At 53.8% G+C, this 25,713-nt stretch overlaps 1 protein-coding gene across 2 annotated transcripts in view; it reads right to left on the bottom strand.

Moving 5' to 3' along the window:
• The window catches only part of RAI1 (retinoic acid induced 1), a 72,773-nt gene that overhangs the window by 29,394 nt on the left and 17,666 nt on the right, over positions 1-25,713 (bottom strand). For both annotated transcript variants that reach the window (XM_063414752.1, XM_063414753.1), the window contains exon 2: positions 7,717-7,797. The gene's annotated coding sequence lies outside the window, so the exon portion shown is untranslated. The remainder of the gene's footprint in view (positions 1-7,716; positions 7,798-25,713) is intronic.

The following is a 25,713-nucleotide window of genomic DNA, read 5'->3' as shown; positions in this document are numbered from 1 at the left end:
GACCACACAGGGAGCCTGGGGAAAGCCAGGGAGAGGTCGCAGGTCCCTGCAGGGTGACAGCATCCTCTCTTCAGGGAGGGAGGGAGGGAGCTCAGCGCCAGCAGGACCCCACAGTGACCCCAACCCACCGCCTCACCCCAAACCTCACCCGGGGCCACACGCTGCAGCCCACCCCCCTCTGACCCCAAACAGCAGGGGCTGAAGAAACCAGTTTGGCAAAGAGAGAGAGGCTCTTTACCCAAGTTTAAATGCACTTCCCTTGACTCAGTTCCCAGTTCAGCGTAGAGGAGACCCAGCTTGGCCGGCAGCCACGGCGCTCAGCTCTGCACGTCCCCGCCGAGAGACACATTCCTCAGCACTGCAGCTAAGTGCAGCACAGCCTTTGAGGCCTTCACCCCTCCTTCAATGATAATTTATGCCCTCTGACCCAACTCCCCCTTTTAAATCAGGCTGATCAATAGAGAAATCAGACAATCCTTTTAAGAAACTATCTCATCTGATCCTGCCAGCTAATGATCTCTGCTCTCCTTACAGCTGTTTGCAGATCTGTAGCCTAGGCTGCTGGGGGAAGCAGGAGGAAAAAAAGCCACTGGGCCAAATTCCTCCTTCCTCCGTCTAAGCAGGAGCAACAACAATGCTGATGATTTGTATGGAAGCAAAACAGGAGATGCCAACTCCTGTTTTTTTGGAAAACAAGCCCAGCATCATGCTGCAGGGAAGCACTAGCTCCCAAAATTTGCTCCCTCATCCATCTCATCACCAAACATGCTCTTTTCCCATCCTGGGAGCCCTGACAAGACATTCTCACTCTTTTTACAGGCTCCAACTTCCAGGCTTTCCAAAGCCTCCCCTCCAAAGAAAACCCAGCAACACAAAGCAACAATTCCAAATCTGATTCCTGGCTGAGCCATGGTCACCCACACCCTGTTCTGTGCACAGCATGGCTCCAAGGGGATGCTGTGAGCACTGGGAACTCCATCACCTGGCTGTAAAACCCTCACCCCTCACAGGGATCTTCACTTTACCAGGGCAGCAAAAGCTCAGGGGTGCAGCTGCCTCCTGCCCATGGAGGAGCTAAACCAGATCAATGGAAGAGGGAGCAATGTCCAGCACAGCACTGGGAGCAGTGTGGCAACATCCATGGAACAGCCTCCAGAAGGGCCTTATTGATGGCAGCTGCATTTCTATTTAACTGGCAAAGGAGCAGGGTTAACCAGCAAAGAGGGAAGCATCAGAGAACCCTTTAAGTCTTCAAAGTAAATCAGCTCCTGGAACAAACGCACTCGGTAGCCAAATGCCCCCTTCTCCTTTGTGTGTGCAGAGATATTGACATTTATTATGATGCCCAAACCACCCAGAGGAAGGATGCTTTCCCTGCATCCCAGGGCCATTTCTCACCCTGGCACACTCAGGGATTTCTCCCCTGCCAAAGCAGGACTTGTCCCCCAGCACTGCCTCCTTTAAACCACCCAGGAGGCAGGATGGGACCGTGCCCCAGAGATCCTCAGCACATCCCAGGCCCACAGGAGCCAGGGACCAGGCTCCAAACCTGGGAAACCTCCAAGGTCCCCCTGCCAAATGTCCCCTCCCATCCAGCCCTTGCTCTAAAGCCCAAGAGCAGATGCAAAAGCCAAGGGGTCTGAAGGGCTGCGGCAGCACAGCACGGTGCAGGTCCTGCCACAGCAGTCACAGTGAATTACAAGGTATTAGAGCCCCGCGCTGCCGTGTCTCTGTGCAGCAGCAGTCACGGTGAAGGACATGCTATGATAGGACTAGAGTCTCCTCTGGAGAATCCAGTCACTGGCCTGGTGGAAGGCAGTGGTACGAGAGGCCAGCCCTGTTCTATAGATCATGTAGCGACAGGCATGTGAAGGACACACCATTACAGGACTAGGCGGGCTGAGAGCCGTGGGGTTTGAGGAGGGGGGACGGTTGTGCCTCGCTGGATCACCGAGTGCCCACGCTTTGCGAGCCAGCAGCCGTGAACGTTTTTAATTATGCTTTCCTACTTTATCGAGCATCTCATTTTCATTTACACGCCAGCCATCTCCACCTGAGAACGTGGCCGCTGCTGCTCCTTTCCAGCACTGCTCCCATATTCCCTCACGCATCAGCTGGAGGGACCCAGCGGGGCTGCAGGTCCATCCTCGGCACAGGGGACCCATTTGGGGACAGACCTTGCCCTGCAGCTCCCCTACGCTCCCCACATGACGCCAAGGAGCATAAGGGAGCTGGGCAGAGCCTCCCTGATGCTCTGTGTCCCTCCCTGTTGGAGCAGCCAATTTTAGTGGCTGCCATAAATGCAGCAGGAGCAGTGTCCTCTGGTGAGGCATCGAGCGGTGACTAAGAGCGGAGATGACAATAAAAGCGGAGGAAGCAAGGTCTGACTGCAAAGCAGCAAACCACCCCCCCTGAATCCTGCTCAGAGGCACTGACTGATGATGCCCTCCCAAACCAGAGCCTGAGCCCAGTGAAGGGAGGGCTGGGCTCTCTGGGGCTCACGCTGAGCTCCGGCGCAGGCTCGGTTTGGGTGGAAATCCCATAAACAGGAGGGGAGAAAGGCTTCCCCCATCAGGACACCGGGATGGAGTTCAAGCCTCTCAGCAAAGCGTACAGGGAGACTTGTGTACAGCCCCTGCAGATAAATCTACCCCCTTAAAGCGTTCTCAGTGGTAAATGCAGTAGAAACTGTGCAGGACTTGACAGCTCGAGGTGTATTTATGGCGCTTTGGCACCGGGGATACAACCAGTTGGGATTTTTGCTCGGCTCTACCACTTGGGCATAGCACAGCCACAACAAACCCATTTGAATACCTCTTGTTTCAACCAAGGCAGAGATCCAGCCTATTCCCTGCGGAGCAAGCGCCAGACCTGGGGCCAAATTAATCTCCGATGGATCTCCATCAACTTTGTGGAGTTACAACTACAATTTGGCCCATGCCTGACACGTAAATCTGCTCATTTTTCTTCCAAATCGTCCAAATACCGCAGCATTTGTTAGCGCAGGAGAGGGGACGCATCCTCCGGGAGAGATCTCTTTGGATACCGCGCCAGCCCTTTCTTTTTTTTATTTCCTTTGCTGCCTGGGATAAAAGGCAAGCGAGACAGACCGTGGTACGTGTCTGAGCTGTTTGGGAAAGAAATAGGAATTTCCTCCTGCCATTCCCAGTCTTTTGATAGGCAGGTGGGATGCGAGCAGGAATAACTCAATCAAGACAGAGCAATTTTTAATTAATTTGTGGATCCCTTCACCGGCTGATTGCCTTGGAGACAAAAGGGAAGCCTCTCCTTTAACACTTGTGTGTGCCTGGTACTCTGAGCCTCCCCTTTTCACCGGCACATCTTTGGTCTTGAAAGCTGCACAAAAGGAAGAATTCCTTGATCTTTTGCCTCGGCTTTTGCTAAGACGGAGACACACATGAGGGGGAGCTGGATTGGGGTTTTTTTTTTGGGTTTCTTTTATATTTTGGGGGGATTATTAAAGCCCAAAACGCACATAGAGAGAGGTGGGGAAGAAAAAAAAAAAAGAAGGAAAGGGGAATAAAAACCCTCAAAGCTAAGAAAGGAAAGCGTTTTCCGTCAACACCTTCTGCCCAGCCCGCTCCATCCCCAGGGGGAGGGAGTTGAAAGGTTCAAGCTACATCAAGTGGTGAGTAATGCAGCGGGAGGCTCCTGCTCGGGGCTGGGCTCTTGCCCTCCGCCATCCTCCCTGCCCCGTGCCCGGTGCTGGCGGGGCAGAGCCCAGCTCTCACCCTCCCCTTCTCTCCCCACCAGCGACCGTGGGGATGCGGGAACTTCCAAGGCAGTGAGTGACACCACAATTATCGATTGCAGGCTGCAAAGGCTTGCTCTCGCCTCCCCCCCTCTTCTCACTTGTTTTCTTCTGTGCAGCAGTGCCAGCCTTCAGAGACTGCTGCTGTAAAAGGCTCGGATTGACGGGGTGTCAAGATATCCGCTGCCCCTGGCTTTTAACGTTCCCTTGCAGGGGGGAGTGGGAAGAGCCCCTGCACTGGTGAGGGGAGCTTGGATAGCTCCAAAAGAAAAGGAGGAATGAAAAGCCTCCCTCTCTCCTCCGTCGAGGAGATGCTCTTGAACCACAAGCAGCTTTTTCAGCCTCGGCTTGGCTGCGTGCGTCTCGGAAATCTCAAGATGCTGGGAAGGAGGAGAGGCGATGTGCCAGGCGGCCAGTGCCGGCGTCCTGCCCAAAATCAAGGCACCCAAGGAACCCAGCAGGCTGCCCAGCAGGTCTCTGTGGGGTGACACACACACCTGATCACCCAGCAGGTTTGGCAGTGGCCATTTTAGAGGTGGGGAAGCCAAGACACATCCAGGCCAGATGAGGTCACCCAGAAGAGGCTGCAAAAGGACGGGGACACCCCAGCTTGGTCCTCCGCTGTTCAACACTGATGGCACAAGGGAACCAGATCAGAGGGTTTTCCTAGCAAAGACTGGCAAAACAGGAACTCCAGGGGGTCCCTGAATCCCCCATCAAAGGCTGCGATGTCACCCTGCCCAATGGCCCTGTGATGGTCCTCTGTCAGCCCTGTCCCCAGCTCAGCTGGCCACTCACAGCAAGTGCCATCCCTGCCACAAAATGGGGACGGTCACCTGCCTGTGGAGGCGTTTGTTTGCAAAGCCTGGTGGCACCTTGGGACCGTGGCTAAGTGTTACGTGCTGGAGCCAGAGGCCTGAAATTAAAGCTGGCTCCACGACTGTCGGTGTCGACACCTGGTGATGGGAGGAGAGGGATCGATGATGGAGAGGCTGTCGCTCCTGATGCATCGCTGTCAGGGTCAATACACAATTCCCGGGGAGATCAGATGTCCAGGTTAACTGCTTTGCCTCCGTGCTAAGCCGATGGGCTGCCAGAGCTCCATCCTGCTCACACATCCTCCTCCCCAGCCACACTCACCCCACAGCCACCAAATGCCACTGACAGCAGCCCTGGGGCTTGTGGCTCTTGTTTTCATCCATGCAGAGCTCAAGTGTAGTTCAAATGGGTGCCCAAGGCTGGGAAAGGGACACAGGGACAACAAGGACCTGCCCCCCAGGAGCTTTTGGCGGCATCAAACCAGTCCATCACCATGGGACCTTGTGGGGACAAGGGCTTGGGGACAGCCACCACCTCCTCTGGCCACCCAAGAGAGCTGGGAGGGGAAGTGGGGGTGATGAGACCTCTGAAGGGGAGAGCTGCATCTGCCAAGTCTCCCTGTGCACCCCTGTCCTGAATCCCTGAGCAACAGAAAAGGCAGGAGAGGAGGGAAACCCGCCCAGCACAGGTCCTGCAGGCTCAGTGCCTGTGTCCTGCTCCTCACCCCTGGTGGGCAGAGCATCCACGTGGCTTTGGCACAACACCTGTCCCCTCCAGGTGACACTGCAGACCCCGGTGGGACAGGAGAGCTGTCACAGCACCCCGAAATCATTGCAGTGAGCACAGGCAAGAGGCAGAAGCCCTGCCTTGCTCCCATTCCCATGTGCCACGCTGGCCAGGATCCACCCCCTGTCCCAGGGGGTCCTGTGAGGACGAGAGCCACCCGCAGCCAGACTGCAGCATCTCACCCCGACAGCTCCCAGGGGGTTCCCAGCTGCTCATCTCCTCCTCCAGCACAGCACAACCTACCCGGGGGAGCCCGGTGTGACCCCTGAGGAGGGGACCAGCGGGTCCTACCTGCCCTCAGCCCACACAGCCAGCCTGGGGGGGACACAGCATCACACCCGGCGCAGCCAGACTCGCACCAGCCCCCCAAAAAAATCCCACGAAAACAGAGCGCGGCATGAATAACAAAAGCAGCGATCAGTAAAGACTCTCCCAAGAGGCTGCAAGTTCTTCAATTAGAGCTCGCATTATAGGAATGAGAAACTCCACGCCGTCTTCCGTACGGATAACACTTTTTTCCCCCCTCTCTTTTAAAGAATAAAGGGAGGGAGGGAGAGGAAGGGCTGCATCTCTAATGCAACAGACAGGTCTGCTGAGATTCACTTTGGCTCTTATTTTGACTTTCATCTAAAAGAGCTGCCCTGGGAATCCATTAAGTCCAATTTAAATCGGCTCTCCGCCCTCACGGCTTCTCCCCGCCTTCGCAGCACCCCCCGGCTCCCTTCTCCCCCCTCCTCAGAAGCAAACAAACACAAAAGCAAGGCCAGGCAGGGCAGGCAGCGAAGGGCAGGCAGAGAAGGGCAGCACCGGCGCGGTTTCGGAGCCTTTCCCTGGGGGATTACAGCCTTCCCCAGGGCAGTTGCTCCATCTTTATTTCCGCCCAAATAAACACAATCTGGCCACGTTCCGATAGCACCCCGGTGTCCCCCACCTTTTGGGGGGGCCGGTGGGGTTCCAGGACCCATTCTGCTCCCCACACATCTGCCCCCATCCACACACAGGCATATTTCCCCCAGGTTTTATTATTTTTGAGGACAATTAGCTCCATTAACGCCGCAACCGGCGAAGTTGGACGGGATATAACCACATACTTCAGGTTTGTTGGGGTTTTTTTTTTAATTTTTTTTTTTTCCCCAGTGAGCTTCCCCACCCCGAGATCATTCCTCTGCCTTTGGGAATCGCTCCCCCCTCGCAGCCCCGCAGCCGGGTGAGGGACGGACCCCTCGCCTTTCATCTCACCACACTCATTCAAGCTCTGCTTCTGTCGTATAAGCAGTTTTCCAGCTCTTCCCCCCCCGCCCCGTAACACACCCGCTCTGCATTGCATCCTATTCATATGTTTTCAATCATCGCCGTTTCGTTATTTAAAACAAAAGCACACGGTTCCCCACCCCCGGGCAGCACTCCGAGCCCCCTCACCGGGCTCCACGGCTATTCCCTGGTTTGTTTGTTTATTAATGTCAACGGAGGATTTGGAGGCAAAATTTGCCGTGGGAGAAAGGGAGCGGGAGGTGAAAGTCCCACCGAGGGGCTTTCCAAAGGCGCAGCCAGATGTGCAAACCCCACGATTCCTTGGGTTATCTGCTAGATCCATTTTTTTCCTGCCCCGCCAGCCACCGAATAAAAGAAAGAAAATCCATCAAGTCAGCGTTCTCACGTGCAGACAACGGCAAGGAGAGCCAGGCGCCCGCCCGCGGCACCGCCGCAACTTTTGGAAGTATAAAACCATGCACATCCATAACTCCTCAATTAAATAAGCCTCCCCTGGAAGACTTCCCTCTGCAGAGGCTTTCGCAGCCCCGTGCCCATTATTATTTTAACTTTGCAAAAGTAGGGAGTCAGGACAAGCAAAACGAAATCCACCCCTTCCGCACACAAACATTCCCAAGTCTCAGCTGTATCTTTGTTCAGACACCCATCAATCGGCAAGTCAGGAGGGGTTTTGGACCGGTTGCAAATTTCTTTATTACTTCCAGAAAAGCAAAACAACCCCCCCACAGCCACCCCCCGGCTCCTCCGTTGCTGCTGCAAATAGGACACACACACAACACACACACAACACACACACACAACACACACACAACACACACAACACACGCACGTACAATCCCCCCTCCCTCCCCAAACTCCGCGATGCCGGCGCCGTGCATCCATTCAATCGCAGCAGCACACGAGTTGCACAAGAGAAAAATAAATCCGGAAAAAGCTCTGTCCGCACACCCTCACCCGCCCCCCCTCCTCCCCACGCCACCCCCCCCTTCCAATTCTGCTGCGGCTTCAGGAAAAAAAAAAAGGCAAAAAAGGAAAAAAAAGCACAAAGATGTAGCTTGCAACAATACCTGCGATGGTCCTCGCTCTCTCCTCTCTCTCCTGCTGGCTCGCTCTCCTCCTCTTCCAGAGCACAGTAGCCAGATTAGATCCTTAGAAAAAAAAATGTGAGAAATAGCACAATTCTCCCTTTTTTTTTTTTTTTTTTTTTTTTTTTTTTTTGCTTCCCTTCTCAGCAGCCCTTCTGAGCTCCTTCACTAACCATTATTCATAGACCACTAGGGGATATAAGGTAATTAGAAACGGCCCTATAGCATCCAGCCTGAAAATGTAATGCCAGCGGTAGGAGTGGTGGAGGGCTCTGGCTGCGGGCGGCTCCGGCAGAAAGTGCTCGCTGGAGCTGGGGACCGAGGTGAGAAGTGGGGTGGAGGAGAGGGCGAGCGGCAGCGGGTGCTGGCAGCTCTCCCGACAGAGACCAGGGTGGCCAGGGACACCGAGCGGCACCGGTTTGGGTTGGGTTTGGGGTTTTTTTTCCGGATTTTTTTTTTTTTTTTTTTTTTGTATTTTGGAGTGGGCTCGCCGTGCCCGTGTGAGCCGTGCTGGGGCTGCGTGTGTGTGTGTGCGCGTGTGTGTGTGTTTGTGCCAGGAATAGCAATCAGCAGAGGCAGCACACAGAGCGCAAAAATGCCATCATGCAGGGTCAACAGAAAGCTGCAGACATTTTTTTCTCTCTCTCTTTTTTTTTTTTTTTTCCTTTTTTTTTTTTTTTTTTGTAGGCTTAATCCTCTGGAGCGGGGGAGAGGGAAAAGGAGGAGGCTGCTGCTTTCTTTATAGTTTTGATTTTTTTTTTTCCCTCTTCCAACCTCGTAGGATCAGCTTAACCCCCCCGTGCCCTCCCCTCCACACACACACCCTCTCTCCAGCCCCAGCCATCCCAACCCTCCGCCAGCACTGCACCGGGGAGATGCCGGAGTCGGCGCAGGGCGGGATGCGGGTCTGGCCGCCGCGATGAGCTGGGTGGGATGAGCTAGGTGGGCTCGGCAGGGAAGCAGAGCAGGAGGGAGGCAGCGCGGGGGGGAAGCGAGGGGGGAGGTGGAGGCAAATGAACAAATCACACCTGCAGCTTTCTGCGTGCCGGAGCCAGCTGCAGCCCAGGCAGCGACCGGCAGGAAAAATCCGCGGGCTCCCGGCACCATCATCTGCGGGGATGTGTGAGGTGCACGGTGAGCCGAGGGCAACCCATCGCTGCGAGCGATTGATCCTGGGGACGCTTATTATTGTCAGCACGAGGGGGAAAGGGAGGTGGTAACAAAGAGCGACCCTTCCACACACACTGATTTTTCCCAGGGGTAACTAAAACCCCGTCGCAGAGGCGAGGAGGGGGAGCTGGTCCCCTCGCCAAGGGGCGCAGAGCTGTGGTGGCCCTGGCACACCGGGCCACCCGTGCCCTGCCGCCGGCGGTGCCGCGATCGCTGCCCTGCAGCTCCGCGCCCCGGCTGCTGCCCGAAGGGAGCGAACGCCCAGCCCTGCCTCCTCCCACGACTCCGCTCCGAGCCTCTCGTTAATTGAACTAAAGCTGTTCACCTTGATAACGCAGCACGGCAGCAAGTTTCCGAGCCGTACGCGGGGGGCTGGAGAGCTATTTGATCCACTTCCAAGGCGCTGCCTTTCAATTCAACCCCTTGCTCTTGAAGGATGGATAACCAGGCCCTCTCTTTTCCCTGTTAATTACTCGAGATAGGAGGCATCAAGCTGCAAACCAGACCAAACCTCACAAGGGGACACAGCACCTGCAAAAGCAGACTGCTTGTTCTCATCTCCCCTGTCTTTTTCCTCCCCATCCCCATCCTCATCCCCATCCCCATCGCAGACCCAGTCTGGCTTTTTGTAGGTAATACACCACAATATGCTCCCAGCCACCTCCAGCTTCACACATGACTCTCTACAGGATGGCAAATCAAGCTGGGACCTCATGGCTCTCCAGGGACTTGGTGTTATTCCCTGTAATCACCAATCTGCCCTGCCCTTCACATGGCAGAGCCTGGCACTGTTTGGCATCACAAGCCGTGGCTGCCACCCCAGTAAAGCCAAGGTGGGATGGACCCAAAGGACGTCACCCCCAGCTTCTCTTCTGGGATTGACAGAAGACTAAAGGATTTGTTATTTTTACACTACAATCCAATAAATTCAGCAATCTGGTCCATCCATGTTATTTCCCAGTTCTGTTTGAAATCCCCACCTCCAGGAGTCGTGTGATTCCAGGAAGACCTCAGCCCTGCTCTCCTCCAACCCTGACCTCACCATGGTGGGGAGAAAGGTTGAAACCACAAGCCCTAGAGAGCCCCATATGCAAATTAAATCACCACCAAACACTTTGGTTATTAAACACTGTTATTTTTCTGGAACCTTTGCAGTTCTGCGCCTACGATTTACGGGTTCAAAAAGGCTGATTTCATGACTTCTCAGCATTTCTGAGGTGTCAACACCCACATCACCTCTGTTTGCGTGACACGGTCATGTCTATCTAAGCCCAACCACTGCCTGGGTGGGAGACCACCACCTATAACACCAATTAACTTTACTCATTAAAACTTCTCACTCACAGAGGAGGATGCTGCTCAGTTGTGCAGATGGAGAAGTTTCCATCCTCTTGATAAAATCCGGATGCAGAGCATCCTGGAGCAGATCTCACCCTGAGCTACCACAAAAGAGCAGGACCAGCATCAAAAAGCCTCTTCCCATCTTCCCTGCCATGAGAGCAGGGCTCACCTTGCTGATCAAAGTTGGAGGCTTCCCTGGATGTAACCCTGCACCTCCTGCCCCAGAGAGGCTAAAAAATAATGACTCATAGCAATGTTATTTCTGGAGCTGCTAAAACAAAGGCACTCTGGCTCCCTTGGCTCCCTCGGTGTCTCACTGCTTCGACCTAAATGATAAGGCATCCTGAGAAAACTGAGCTTTTCCCCACCAGGCTCCCCTTTCATCCAGCCCTGACATGAGTGGCCAATCCAGGGCCCAAGGACCTCCCCAGTACCTACAGGGGATGCTCTCAGCTGGCTTTTTCTCATTCATCTTTCTTTCATCCCTCTTCCTGTTGGATTTTCCCTCAGCCCCACTCCCAACCACCCCAATGGATTGCTTTCTTCCCCTGGCCCGGGTGCCACAAGCCCCACACGTGCAGTGGCTCCTGGCAGGCAGGGAGCAGCAGCCCTGCCCCAGCTCTCATCAAGCTCCGTGCATCGGCTTCGAGCGGATCCGATGGATTTTCATTTCCTAACTTTGCCCTTCGGGCTATTTCTAACGAGCTTCCTCACGCTTAAAAAAAAAAAATAAAATCCTTCATCTTGCAGCGCGGTGTCAGAACAGCAACACTCGGGATGACTGTGCCTGCGAGGAGGCTGAAAATTAATTATATCACAGTGGCTTTAGGTAGGGATCCATGCACTGACCTCCTCGTCCAGCTCCCATCTGGGACCCAGGGAACAGCCAGAAATCCCCTCCCTGAGCAAACAGGCTTTCTTTGGCCTTGAAAAATGTATTTTTGTGGTGTGATGTTTGGTCCCTGCAGCCCAGCCTTGGGCGTGGAGCCACCACTGTCCTCCTGTGACCCCTGCCCTCCCCATACCCCATGTCCCCAGCCTTGAGCCCCTTTGTGTAGCCTCTTCCTGCAGCACCAGGTCCATCCACCCTCCTGGACTCATCCCTCCCACTGGGAGGGAGGAATCAGTCCCGGGCGCCTTAATTTCCACTAATCAGATGTTTTAATGAGTTTCTCAGCGCCCAGCACATCCCACTTCCCACCACCACCCCCTCCGAGGCCGGCCCTGCTCCCGTGCCGTGCAGAGGCCCCTGACACCTCGAAGGCTTTCCTTGGTGGGAGAGCAGCGATTATTTCTCTCAAAAGGTCTCTTATAATGGAAACCATCTCTGCATCCCTCCTTGGTCTCCTCCTGCCGTGACCCAGGCTCCGTCGAGAGGAGCTCTGCTCCGAGGCAGCGCCGTGTTTCCATGGAAAGAGTGAATAGCAGAGTCTTCCCAGTGGTTTATTAGAATTCCTTTTACTTCGATGGAGAGTTTTAGAGCAAAGTAGAAAGGCTTTAATGTGGGGCTAATGGAGCCCCTGGGAAGTCCAGGAAGGAAATCTCCCCTGGAGAAGAGGAGGCGTGAGGAGAGGGAGGGCAAGTTTCAAGACAAATTCCTGGACAGGTTGAAATTTTTTTGCAGGAGCCATCTCAGGCAGTGAGAAATGGAAATGAATGTTTGTTTTATTTTTAACAGATGTTACAAAAGACCTGCCAGTAATTCAGCGAACGATGCAAAACCTAGATCCCACTCACTTTTCCCGGCATGTCTTCCATCCCCTCCCTCTCTTGCTCAGTACAAATGCTTATTTGCATTTAGCATATCATATTTAAAAAAAAAATAAAAATATTAAGCAATAAAATAACAATCGTACGCCACTTCATTTCCTCCCTCCCTAAGGCTTTGGTTTCAGGTTAAATCCTTGGTTGGAGCAGCTGTTAATTGTTTTTAATCATTTTTTCTGTCTCTTCAGATTTCCCAAACCTATTTTCTACTCACCAACTTTGGGGGGATGCCCTCTTGCCCAGGCCCCCATCCCTCTCTCTCCCTGCTGGTCCCTCAAGGAACAGCTCTTGACTCTGCAAAGTGTTTGGAGCCCCAGTGTCAAACACAGACTGCAACCTCTTCCTTGGGAAGAAATACAGGGATCTGCAGTTAAGAGATGGGGGGATGGAAAGGGGAGGAGGTACAATGAGGGAGTCCTAAAACCATCCAGCCAAGGGCTGGAAAAGCAGGAAGAGTGTGGCTCTCCAAAAAACAAGGTGCAGCAGGTGATCCATGAGCACACACCACAGCACTCAACCAGCCCACAGGGAACTCCAGAGCTGATCTGAAACCCACCATGATGTCAGAGGGGTATTTGGGATGAGATACAGCATTTGTGAGTGACAAACACGAAACCCAAACCCGGCCAGTGACAGTCACAGAATCCCAGAATGGTTTGGGATTAAAAGCCCATCTCATTCCAACCCCCTGCCATGGGCAGGAACACCTTCCACTGGACCAGGCTGCTCCAAGCCCCTTCTAATCTGGCCTTGGACACTTCAAGGGATGGGGCATTCACAGCTTCTCTGTGCCAGGGCCTCACCACCCTCACAAGGAAGAATTTCTTCCTAATATCCAATCTATCCCTGCCCACTGTCGATGTGAAGCCATTCCCCCTTGTCCTGTTACTCCATGCCCTTGGAAAGAGTCCCTCTCCAGCTTTTGTAGTGCTGGCCAGAGCAGCCCTGAATCCCACGGATACCAGATTTCCTGAAAATGAGCAACTTTGGCAGCTCCTGGTTTAACTCTTGCCTGCAAAACACAAGCTGCAATGGTTCCCCTTTTCATGCCTAACTGTGAAATACCACTTCCCCTCTGGATACCCAGTGTTTCAAAGAGCAAGATCCCAGGAAACTCGGGAGTGGGCAAACACAGGGTGATTTTCTGCCTGGTTTCCTGTTAGCACCCCTGCAAGAACAGCCCCAAGTGGGGCTCAGTCCATTGCCCATGATCCCAAATGCCAGCATGCCTTGTGCTGGATTCACTCGCCATTGATGCCTTGTTTGTGGGATCCCAAGCAGGAAAGGAGGAGACAGGCTCCGGGGAGCAGCTACAGGTCAGTACTGACACAAACAAGGTGTCCCTGCACCCATTATAAATCCTAAAATCTGCCTGATTTCCAGGCAGAAAATGGCATCTGTGTGCATTTCCAGGTGATGGAGGAAAAGTGGCTGTTTTCACTGAGCTTTCTCCTCTTCCCGTTACAATCCTGCACCTGGTTAGCAACTGTCGGAAAGAGGTTAATCACAGTCCTTAAATCAGGAACCTTGTTGTGGTATGCTCGGGATGCACATCTGTGCTCTCCACGGCTCATCCCTGGCGGCATTTGGGAGAAGGCAATATGCCAAAACAACCCCACCCCCAAATAAGCCACCCAACCCCCCCTCAAATGAGCGACAGGCATCCCAGGGTGCAGGATCCTGCTGATTCCTTGAGCCGGTTCTGCAGCACACATGAAAGGCTCATGATTCCCACCACGGCCGTGGGTTAAAGGCATCTCGGATAACGTGCTGTTGGCACGGTCATTATGGGGCAGAAAAGGCTTTTGGGGGTTTGGGGTTTTGCACGCTGGCCAGCCTTGTGATGGAGGGGAGGAGGCATCAACTGGAAATGCCTTGGGAGTAAACCATGGGGACCAGGGGTGGTCTGACATGCCAAGCCAGAGCTCAGCCCTTGGCAGGGCAAAGGCTGGGAGCTCCAGCTGCCCAGCCTGCTCCTGATTTCCAAGCATTGCAACGCCCAGCCTGGCCTTGCTATTTCTAGGCCTGTCCCAGGGGATTACCCTGCCCTCCCTGTTTTGGGAAAAAGAAACATTTCGGAGCGTCAGAGCCCTGGTGCTGAGCCGGGCCCCAGGCTGCCGGTGCAGCAGAGCCGTCGGGCTCAGCACCGGAGACCGACCGAGGCCTTTCCACGCACACACACGTGCACGGCCCGGAAAATGGAGAGGAATTGATCCCGGAGGCAAATCTCTTTTGTTCTAACCCTGCCGCTGTAACTGGATCTCCCCAGGTTCTCGGCTCAGGAGCTGCGGCGGATCACATCGCTTTCATGCCTTCTCCCAGTGCCAGCTTGTCACATTCCCCTGTCGCCGGCAGCAGGGAGGGGACGGGTGGGAAGGGGAGGCATCGTTCCCAGCGCTTGTTTACCTCTCCACCCTGCACGAGGGGGTTTAGGGCGGTAATGAGCAAAAACCCGGAGGGAGACGATTGCAGAGCCGCGGCATGAGACCACCCCAGCTCACAGGCTGCCCCTTTTTAACGAGGTCCCCTCAATCTCCTCCCCGCCAGGCTCCCCGTGCCCTGACATCCTCCTGCCTTTCCCCGCTGTCTCGTTCCGACTGCAGAAATGCTGATTCACAGAGCCCAGCGCAGGAAGCGTTTGGGAGGCAGAGAGAGCAGCACAACACCGCCAGAACACACCCGACCTCCCCGGGCGCCTTCACACCAGTGACTGGAGACAGCGGAGTCGCTGCAGATTAATCCGCTCTGCGCTTATTCCAGCTTATTTCCAGCACCTCTCTCCCAGTGACTCCCTCGCCTCTCAGCAAGGTGAATCCATCCCCTCCGCTTCCCAGGAGAGCTCGCATGCGAATTTGCCTCCCCCTTCTGCACAGGGGAAAGCAAGGTGAAAGATTTCACGCTGCGCCACGCAGCGAGATGCCAGGACAGCGGGATGGGGTGGATGGCACTTCCCCAGGGAAGTACTCCTCTTTCCAAGCGGTAGGGCAAAGAGAACAGCACCCTGCCCTGCTGCCAGGCATGTGTCAGACCTCACTCTTGGATGCTTTGATGCATCCATCACCCGCAATCCTTCTCCTCCTTCCAGTGCCCGCGGCGGGGTCCGGGCCCCGGCTGGCTCCTGGCATCCACCGCCGTGTCAAGGGCGCTGCGCTGTGACAGCAGCCGGCACGAACCGAGCTGCCCGCCCTGCCTCACCTCCCCTCTCCTCTCCTGCCAGCACGGTGCAGCTGGTGCAGCAGCAGGGCTGAAATCCGAGACAGCAAAAGGATGGGTTTTTGGAGCAGGCTGTAGGAACGGTGTCCCCAGCAGCCCAGGACAGGCAAATGGCTGCAAAAGCAGGGGATGGCTGTCCAAGCATTTTGCTTCTCCCAAGTTTGGGTCTCTTCCCTCTGGGACAACCACAACACACTGTAGGAGAGCTCAGGTGAATAGATCCATCCTGTTCTACTCCATCATGCATTCCATGACCCCATTCACTTCTCCCCTCTGAGGCCATTTCATCCCAAAGTCACATGTGGTGCCACGATGGATGCAAACACTTGGGGACCCTGTGCATTGAACAGCCGGATGTGACACAGACTTTCCTGTCACACTCACACTCCTCCCTGTGCCACGTCCCTCTGGACCAGCTCAGCACTGCTCTGATCAGGTGGGATCCATCCCAGAGCAGGGCATGCAGGAGATAAACCCAGTAAGCCAGGCAAGGAAGCCAAAATTGAATCCAGCTCTGCAAGCCCATGAGAACACTCTGGATGTGTCTGGCATCAGGACATCAGGACACCCCTTGCCACCACCACACACTGCTGCATCTGCAGCCCCAAGGCTCAAGGACCAAATCAACCTTTTACTTTAATCCTTCCATGTTTTTTTGCAGGGTTTATCAAAGCTGTGCTGGTCCACTCTGCACAGGGACCGCCTGCCCACAGCCAGTGGCCAAGCTGGGCTGCTCATCTGGCTCCCCAAAAGGCCGTGGTGCATCTGAATAGATTTCACAACGCAACTGGAAAGGCCCCAGTGGGTTTGAATAGGAGCCCCTTGAGGTATTATCTCAGCAGTGCCTGGAGGCAACCACCTGAATCCTTCCGTGACTGCTGCACAAACCTGGAATGTCTCCAGCAGCTGGGGATTATGGACAGACCTTGCAGAGGAGTCCCCAGACCACCACAGCACAGCCAGCACCACCAGCTCTCAGAGGGTCCCACGTGCGGCCCATCCTCAAAAAACAAGGCACAGTGATGCTAAGAAGACCAAAGCCCAGATGCCAAGGCAGGAAACCAAGCTGAAGTTTTCACATTAATCATATCGAGCTCTATTCTTTTTCATCTATTTCAAGGCAAGTCAAAAAGAGGTTCACACTCTCCCCTGGCAAACCACAGAGGATGACGTGAGCCTGTCTCTTGCATTGCAAGTAGAGTGTGTCAAGCAATTAGCAAGTCATCAGGAATTCAGATAGGGTGGGCAGGATACGATCCCTCAAAGCTCTGGCAGAAGCATTACCCACCCTGGAGTTTCCCATCAGGCACGGAAGGCAGCAGAGGGAGCAGGGGCTGTTGGTGAGCTCTCAGGAGCAGAGCTGACACAGTGTGCCAGCAGAGAATGATGCCATAAAACATCTCATGTTTAGCCTGTGCTGTAGCTCAAAGGCCATGGGCATTCAACAGAGATTTTCCATTGCTCATTCCCAACCTCAGCAAGGTGGCCAGGGCAATTCCAAGAACCCTCAGGCATCCTGCAGGCCTGCTGGGTCGACCTGAGCACCTCACACATGACCCAGCCCTGAGCATTTTGGCATTGCATCAACTCTTGGTGCTCTCACCAATTTCACTCCCTGCAGCTCTGACCACGCTGGTTTCCACTCAGCATCCTCCCAGCAGCCCAAACCCTGCTCTCCTGGAAGTTAGTGACAAAACCCATGCAAGAGCAGGAGCAAGCCTTCCACACTCTCACTGGGCTGAGATTTGAACTCTGGTCCCATAGTGCTGCTAATCCCACACCACACCAAGACCCGGCACAGCACACAAGTGCAGCGGGACCATCTCACCAACAGCGCCCTGGAGGGGAACTCGGTGGCTTGCAGCCTCCCCAGACACCTGGCTGGTCCCCATCAACACCCAACCAGCCCTGAAAGAAAAGAGGGAGGATTATCCCGAGGTGTGAGCTGACAACCTGGGCACACGGCTCCCTGTGCAGAGGGATCCGGCGCGCCGGGCGGGTGGCACAGGGGACGCCTAATCTGCCACCCGCCCTTTCTCCTCTCCATTGCCAAGGTAGCAGCAGACAATGCTATCTGCTGGGCTGTCAGCCGGCCCTCCTCCCTCCGTGTCTTTAGCCAGAAAACTCTCCATCTGTCTCCAGATGGGGTGTTTCTACCACTCCAGTCAAACCGATTCAGAGTGGAATAATGATGCTTTGTTAACAAAACAATTTTTGTATGTCAAGCCCTCCTTCTTGCGGGTTTTTCTCCCCCCCCAGTCCCCAGTGGGTCAGCTTTGTGTGGCGTCCTACATTTTGTTGTTTCTTTCACATTTTAAAGGCTCCGTATTTTAGTACAAAAGGTGCCTGCGGAGCAGCTTTTATCTGAGAGGCAAGATTTGACACATACGCAGATCACAATTGCGACAGGAGGTTCGTGATGTGGTGGTTAAGGGTGGTGTCAGGACCTTCAGAGTGATGAAGCATTATTTCCAGTGATTTTTGCCTCCAGGATAAAAATTAGAGCTGGTCCTGCGCTGCATGTATGGCTTCTGTGAGCTGGAATCCCCCAAGGGCTCACGGAGGGGGCAGAGAGAGAAAGTTTGAGCTTGCTTTGGTACAGAGCTGGCATCACCTGTGTCCATCTGTCCTTCTTGTGTCCTCCTGTGCAGGACAAGCCACCTCTGTCACTTGTGAGTGGAAGGGATGGGTACGTGGAGCAAATCTACGTGTTTGTGAATAAACTACAAACCTCTCCCCAGCACAGTCCCTGTGGTGGCAAGGAAGATCAAGCCTCAGCCCCTCCGTGGCCAGTCTGCCCAAAGATCCTGGGGAGTGTTTGACTTCTCCCCAGCTACCTGGGGCTGGATGATCTCCCTTGACTCCTCACCCAGCATCAGGAAGGAGAACTCTTTTTCCTCTTCCAAATACATCTCCACCACACAGGCCTCCAAGAAAACCAGCTCTTCCTTTATTTTTCTTTTTTTCTGCCCTGAAGCAACAAGCACACAAACCACCTTCTGCTCTGCACAAAACCAGCAATTCCCAGCAAACAACCAACCCACTGGCTCCAGAGCAAACAGCTCCGTGTTCCTAAGCAGGCTGGAAATTTCTACACAAGGGGGACTTTTTCTTCCAGCTCCCTCCACATTTGCAGGGAAGGTCCCTCCTCCTTCCTGTCCTCAGGTAACAGCATCTTCATGGAAACACCAATATTTTTATGAGTCATCCCCCTTCTTCCCCTCTCCTGCTCTGTGGCCGACACCCCTCTGCTTTCAAGATCAAAGCCGAAGGGGACCAGCTGTGTCGAGTCCTTTCCTTTCCAGCCCTTTCCATCTCCATTTGCAGCCGTCGCCAGCGCGAGTCCCTGCTGTTCTGACAGCACTTTGTGCCGCCCATCCGCACCACAGCTCCGTGCCTGCCGTCTGCTCCCCCTCCATCCCTCTCCTGCCTTCCCAGCTCCTGCTCCAGCCACACTGGGAACACAGGGAACCCCCCCAGGCCCTGGGCTCAGTCCCCTCTGGCTGGGGAACTTCCCCATGGGAGCTGCCCCGCTGGCTGCCTCGGCTGCCCTGCTTGTCATGTGCTGATTCAGAGGCAGAAATGTGCTCAGAGAGAAATGGGATAATCTGCTTCCACTGAAATCCCATCCTAATTCCCTGCGTTTGGTAACTCCTCCGCAGACCAGAGCATGAGACTGCATCTCCTTTCCAAACAAGCAACTCCATGGGGATCTTCACTCCAGGCTGCCTTCAGCAGGGGTACAACCTTGGCTGGGAAAGTCCAGCTCCTGCTGTGAAAGCGGCTGAGGGAACAGGAATCTCCCTCCCTATCCAAAAGGCTGAACATCTCACACAGCCTCTGGTGCTGCAGCAGGGATTTGCAATGTGATGGGATAATTAGAGTCAGGGATGTGCTTCTTGTGCTTCTTAACTGCCAGGGGGCAGGGTTAGATTAGATATTAGGAAGAAATTCCTCCCTGTGAGGGCGGTGAGGCCCTGGCACAGGTTGCCCACAGAAGCTGTGGCTGCCCCTGGATCCCTGGAAATGTCCAAGGCTGGATGGGACTTGGAGCAGCCTGGGATAGTGGAAGGTGTCCCTGCCCATGGCAGTGAGGGGGTGGAATGAGACGATCTTTAAGGTCCCTTTCAACCCAAACCATTCTCTGATTCCAGGATTCTTGATACAGCCAGGAAAATCTGACCATTTTTGGTCTCCCAAAACTCACTCACTCCCAGTGAGTGCCATTTGTGCACGTTTGATGGAAGCTACTTCCACGTGCAGTGACTCACAGGTCTGACAGGTCCCTCTCAGGGTCATACACCCCATCCTTCTTGACATCTCATCCTGCACCACGTGCACCTCCTGGGTGCTGCCACCACACATCGTGCACTGATACAACCCCTGCTTCCCAACACCTCGCTGTAACTCAGCCTAAATCCAGCTTGGACCTGTCTCACCTACAAAGACTTTGAAGAAAGCATTGCATAGAACTAAGTCTCAGTGCCTTTTATGCATAAAACATTGAATTTAGCTGCTAATGGCAATTCCCAGCAGAAAATGATGGGTAGTAGTGGTGGGTATATTTATGAATTCTTTCTAAGCAAATGCCGTGAGGCGGGAAATGTATCGGTCCTCGTGGAAAGCTCCCCGGGTTGCTGGTGCAGGCATCTAAATGCAAAGTTTCACCATGGCTTTTTGAGTGTTGGTAGAAGCTCTGCTAGACATATCCCTCTCAAACATCTTCTCTCAGGAATGCTTTCCCAGCCTTTCTCCTGTGGTCACGCGTGTGTCACCATGACCTGCCAGTGTCGGTGAGGGCGGCAGCATCTCCGTCCTTCTCCAGCCACTCCACTGACTTGCCAGTAAATAAAAGTCAGGGGATCTACTTGACTGGTCTCCTTAGCTGCTCTCTTCAAAGGGCTGACTTATAAAATACCCACGTCCTGGATTTCTGGGAGGTTTTCACTGAGAGCACATTGTTTTTCCCCCAGCAAAGCCAGAAAAGAATTTACAGTCGGTCCACACAGCGAGACTGCTCTGCTTTCTCTTTCCTGGGACAAGAACTCAGTTTGAAACAGATTGCTAGCAGCTAAATGCAAGTTCCTTAGCAGCTTCCAGAGTGAAAATATTCCCTCTCCAGATCTCCTTTTATGTCCACAACACATTATTCCGGTGGAGGGCTCTCTTGCTAAGAAAAGCTCTGGTAACTCCCAGCCTTGTCTCCAAAGTGGTTCAGGTGTGGGAGCCAGCTCCCCTGCAAGCATCCCTTGGTCCTGCTGCCCAGCTGAGATGTCCTTAATTCCTCCATCTGTCCCCTCCAGGCTCTGGCTGGCTCAGCTCTCAGACAGTGAATACATACAGCAGGCTGCAAGGCTGCTTGTCCTAAATATACACTTTTCCCACAGCTTCAGGAGAAACCATGTCTTCTAAGTCCCCCAGCCCACTCCTTGGGGTGCTTCTGGGGCTTTCCATGCTAAGCTGCCTTTGTCCCACACACTGCATGCAGACAGACAGGAGGTTCACACCAAAACCCACCTCTCCTCTCTGCCTTTAACGGAACCAAAACAAAAAACAGATGGAAAATCAAATGCTGGCAGTGTGAAGCATGTGGGCTGCACTTGCATCAGCCCTCCTGGAGCTGCAGAGTGAATTCCCTCCTGCTCTGGGGTCCCAGGGCAAAGCCAGATCTCCCCAGAAGGGTTATTGGTGGGGGAAATCCTGCTATTCCCCCTTGCCAGCCACCAAGCAGCATGAAGCTGGGACAGAGGGAAGGAAGGGAAAGAGAGAGGCAAGAGCAGGTTTAGCATTTTAAGAAGTCCATGAGGAGCAATTTCAGCCTCCAAGCAGGATTTGCACAATGCACAGCGAACGAGGCACTGGGGCTGCAGACAGAGTATTGGGGGACAGTCACAAAAGGGACACTGAGCTGCTTTTAACAGAGCTCCACCCATCCCACACACTCCCTGAGGCAGAGACACTGCGGAGGAAACACCTTGAGACCAGAGTTAAGTCTGTCCCCTAATGAATGCACGGCGTTCCACGGCCATAAGCTGCTCAGATGCCCTTAATTCCAGGATTTCTTACACACTCCGTGCCTGACTTTGTAACCTTAATCATGTATTTTTTAGTGTTGCTCTTGGGCACACGTGAGATTATCTCCTTTTACCGCGGGCTCTTCTTTTCACTCTCTTGTTAGGATAAACAATACCCATGATTCTTCCATGTCCCTCCCTGGGAGTCCACCAGAGTCCCTAAACTCCCCTGAACTCTCCCCAGTTTTGCAGAACGAGCACTGGGACCGTTCAGACTCAACTCCAGGTCATGCTGGAGCCTTGGTCACCCTCGGATGCTCAGAGGTCGCTCCCATGTGTGGATGAGCATCCAAAAAACCCTCATGCCACGCTGAGGCACAGCACAGGAAGAGCAGGAGCAGAGGGAGCCCATAGTGGGGGCAGGGACCAGCAGCGTGTTTGTGGAGTAACGCTCAAGCTGCCGTAATGGATTGCCTTGTTTACACTGGGCCCAGGGAAAATCACTCCAGGGATGGAGACACAGAAGCGTCCAGAAGCCTCTGAGAGCAGGAGAAGCTCTTCAGGCTCTTGCCTCTTACTTTTGGTTACAAAATCATCCCCCTGCCTCGCCTCCTGCATCACTGTCAAGGGGCGGAAGCTTTAAAATCACTGTAGTAAGCAGGGGAGGGATGAGGAAAGGAAAGGAAAAGTATTATCGGATGGGAATGTGGCTTTTCCACTCCCCCTCGCCAAGAGAAGCCCTCAGTACCCAAGGATGCACCAAAACCAGCTTCTGGGCCACAGGGTGCAGCAAGAGTTGCCACGAATTGCTGGGAGAGGGAAAAGAATAAATAGGAACCACCTTAAGGGAGGGGAGCCACCAGCAGAACAGTTAAAATGACTAAATACTTTCCCAATATCACTCCTCCACGTAAGCATTGCTGTAATTGCCCTTGGGATGTTGCACAACGGCGAAAGGGAGGGGCAGGTGCTGGCAGGGAGGGAGTGAAGGCTTGCAAACCTCCAAATCTCCATCCCAGGCGCTGCTGTCATCGAGGAGAGACGCTCACGGACATCTCTGCCACCTTGGGCCCACTGCTGGATTTATCCCCTGAGGGGCCATTCCTCACACTAGCTGGAGGACTCCCAGGAGGACTCACTCCTCATGCCTCTGAGACACAGCGGGCTGCCCCAGGGAGCAAGAGCAAAAGGAGAGGAGGAACAGAGCCCACGCTGCACTGTGTAGAAAAAAAAAAAGAAAAAAAAAAAAAAGAAGAAGAGAGAGAGAGATATAAGGGCTTCATTCAAGCGCTCTCGCTCTCTGGAAGTCTCACGCAGAGCAGCTGGTCTTTAAGACTGTTGCAAGCACGCCATGCAAGCACAGAGCCCTTCCATTCCTGGGTGCTTTCATTAGTGACACTCAGACAGGGGCAGCCACTCGACCCCCACGAGAAGGGAAAAGGCTGACTCATTCTTCCAGCAATGCTTGAGAGCAGGACACGGTGCTCGTGCTCTGTAGCAGCAGTGTGGGTCCTCTCCTGCTTCCTAAGCCAGATCACCGGATCTGGGCTCGGATGCCACACACACACACACACACACACAAACCAGCTAATCCGCAGATGTGCTGGGTCCCTGGATAGAGCATCCGCAGCCTTGGCTTCCAAAAGCTGCCCGCTGATGCTCAAGTCGAAAAGGAAACCTCTGAGAGATGCAGTCTTGAGGTTTAAAACATCTGTGGGCCATCAGCCATTAAATGGGATGCTATGCTGGTTTGCTGCTCTCGGGTCTCACGCCAGGTTCATCGCCGTGCCGGCTGGGTACCGTCCAGCAATGCATTAAGTGATGTGACTATTTCTGTTCTCATCACATGTTTGCTCTCATCCTCTCCAGGGTGTGTGCAGGGGAAAAAAAAACACACATTCATTATGGAGTGTCATATTTTGGTACGGCTTTTCGTTTCTCTGCGTAACACCGGGCTCTTGGCAGAGGAGAAGGGGGATTTTGTTTTCCTAATATCCATGTACTCAGGTATTTCTGTTAGAGGAGGCAAAGTCAAAGAAATGCTAATCAAATATCCAGGAGTGCACAGTGCTGACATCCGCACCTCGCTACTATATGGCCTTTCATTAGCATTACCTAAATGTACGACCGTACAAAGAGCAGATTTCCTTAGCAACAGGGCTGCCTTCATATTTCCTCCCTACTACCCCCTGCCCTTAGAAGAAAAATGACTTCAGCTCTTTCTCTGAGCCCTGCTCTGCTCTGCAGCAGTGCTCTACGCCGCTGCCAGGCTTTGCTATATGCTGCATCTGGGACGCCTGCCTCTCCACGCTGGGATCCACGAGCCATAAAGCAACCTCTTGACTTAGCTCTTCTGTACAGCCACAATAAAACTCCTCTTTTCCTAACGGAGCATATGCAAAACAGCCTTGTAACGGCAGAGGGGGGATCCTCTCCTCCAGATGACTTACAGCTCCCATCGCTGAGGGAGGATGTCCAGCACGCTCAGCAGAGCCGGCATTGCCGGCTGGCGACTCCTTTGCTCCTTGCCACCTGGTTGAAGGGTGACAACTGCCCTCGTCCCCAAATGGCACTGTAAGCCACCTTTGCCTTGGGCAGGGAGCTGCCAACCCCTCCTCTCCCCGGATCTGGGCCAGGAAGACGGAACACTTCATCCTCCGCGCTCTCCCCCGGTGCCACAGCCTGGTGCGCTGGGCTATTTTAAGAGCTCGTCTGGGAGACTGGCACACGCACCGCGCTGCCGGGAACTCCCTGCTTCTGTTTCAAAAAAGCTGGAGGCTGGGAGCCTGCTGGGACTCACCCCTGTGATTCCCAAGGTCTGACCCTCCTCTCGCTGGGACTGGCGCAACGCTGCTGAGTCAAACGGAATTAGTCCCAATTAGCACCGGTGAAACGGGAGGAGAATCGTGCTCTCCCCGGCATTTCAACCCCCCCAGCTGGGGGCTGGGACCACTGAGCCTCCCCCTGCAGCCATGCCCTTGCTCTTCATCTCCCTGCTCCCCAACCTGCTCGTTCTGTGTCGCCATTCCCTGCCTTTTCCACATGGATACTCTCTCCCTTTCCCATTATGATAGGGTCTTTGATTGCACGATCGCATAACTATAATGAGACAAATATTTATTTTGCAGATATGGGTTAATCAGACCGAAGGTATAGAAATATTTCATGCGCTAATCAGAGTACCTTCAGCAATCAGTATAGTAAATAACTCAGGTAAATTAACATAGGAGAGTTCCCTTATCAGGTTTTAGTCTAAGATATATGTGCATTAAGGACTAATTTGCTCTCCCCCCTCAGATTTGGGCTGGAGCCCAAGATGAGGTTGAGACCAAGGTTCCCTCCCATCAGCTTTCACAGGAGCTGTGGAGGCTTTGCTCCCGGCAGGATCAGACGCCAGGATGAATATTCAGCAGCTTAAATGCCTTTGTTTTCTGTGCTCTGCACCTTTAAATTTCCAAGGGCTCTGCTGTTTTCAGCTCAGACAGCCTTTTTGCATTCAGTCCGCTGCAAGCTGACACAGAAGACACGATGGAGCAGGTTGTGTCTCCTGCTCTGAGCCCTTCACGCCACTCTGGCAGCGTTCAGGGGCCATATTAAGAGCTGCAAGTAATTAGTGAATTCCTCCTGCCCCAGTGCAGTGCAGAGCAGCCGTACCAGGCATCTCCTGGCAGGCTGGCAGTGGCCAGCGGGCGTACGTGGTGACAAGAGCATAGGTGGCAGTGGGGACACTGGCCTCTGTGAGGGTCCAAGAACAGGATGAGAGCCAAGTGAGAGCCCGAGAAGGGCTCCTGGGTTCAACAGGAGCACTCACCCCAGCTCCAGCAAATTAGCAGTCCCAGGAGACACCTTATAGAATTATTAAGGTTGGAAAAGGCCACCAAGAGCTGCCCAGACCCCTCAGCCTCAGTGGCCCCCACGCCACGTCCCCAAACCAGGAGTGTCTGCGCTCCCACCCCAAAGCAGCTCCCACAACTACATTTTCCCTGCTTTGCTCTGAAAAAGCTCCCGCAGAGGAAACACAGAGGATCTGCCCTTGCCTCTGTCATGTTTTGGGATCCCAGAGAACAAAAAGCACCGGAGGAATGGCAGGCATTATAGTAACGATGGTGACAAATTTAATTAGAGCAGGAAGCTCTGGAGTGGATTTCAAATGGCAACACGGCATTTTGTGTGAAAGCATTGCCTCGCTCCCCCCCCGCTCCCTCCCTGCCTCCACCACGCAGCTCCATCCAAACCCACCCCACCCTGTGGGATGCATCCCTCTAATTTTCCCACATGTTGTCCCCTTCATCCTTTCCCCCCCTACACACTCCTGAACCAACACATTCCCGCGGTCTGGAAAATGCAACCGTAGAGCAATTCAATAATACAGCAGCCAGATGTGCAACAGTATATCCAACATGTCATTCAAAGGAGCCCTTCAGTGGAGCCGAGACATGCTATCCCGCAATCTTAACTAATACATCCTGAGGCC

The sequence above is a fragment of the Prinia subflava genome, chromosome 17 (genome assembly GCF_021018805.1).
Source record: "Prinia subflava isolate CZ2003 ecotype Zambia chromosome 17, Cam_Psub_1.2, whole genome shotgun sequence".
Classification (NCBI taxonomy): Eukaryota; Metazoa; Chordata; class Aves; order Passeriformes; family Cisticolidae; genus Prinia; species Prinia subflava.
This window is presented reverse-complemented; position numbering and strand designations above follow the sequence as displayed.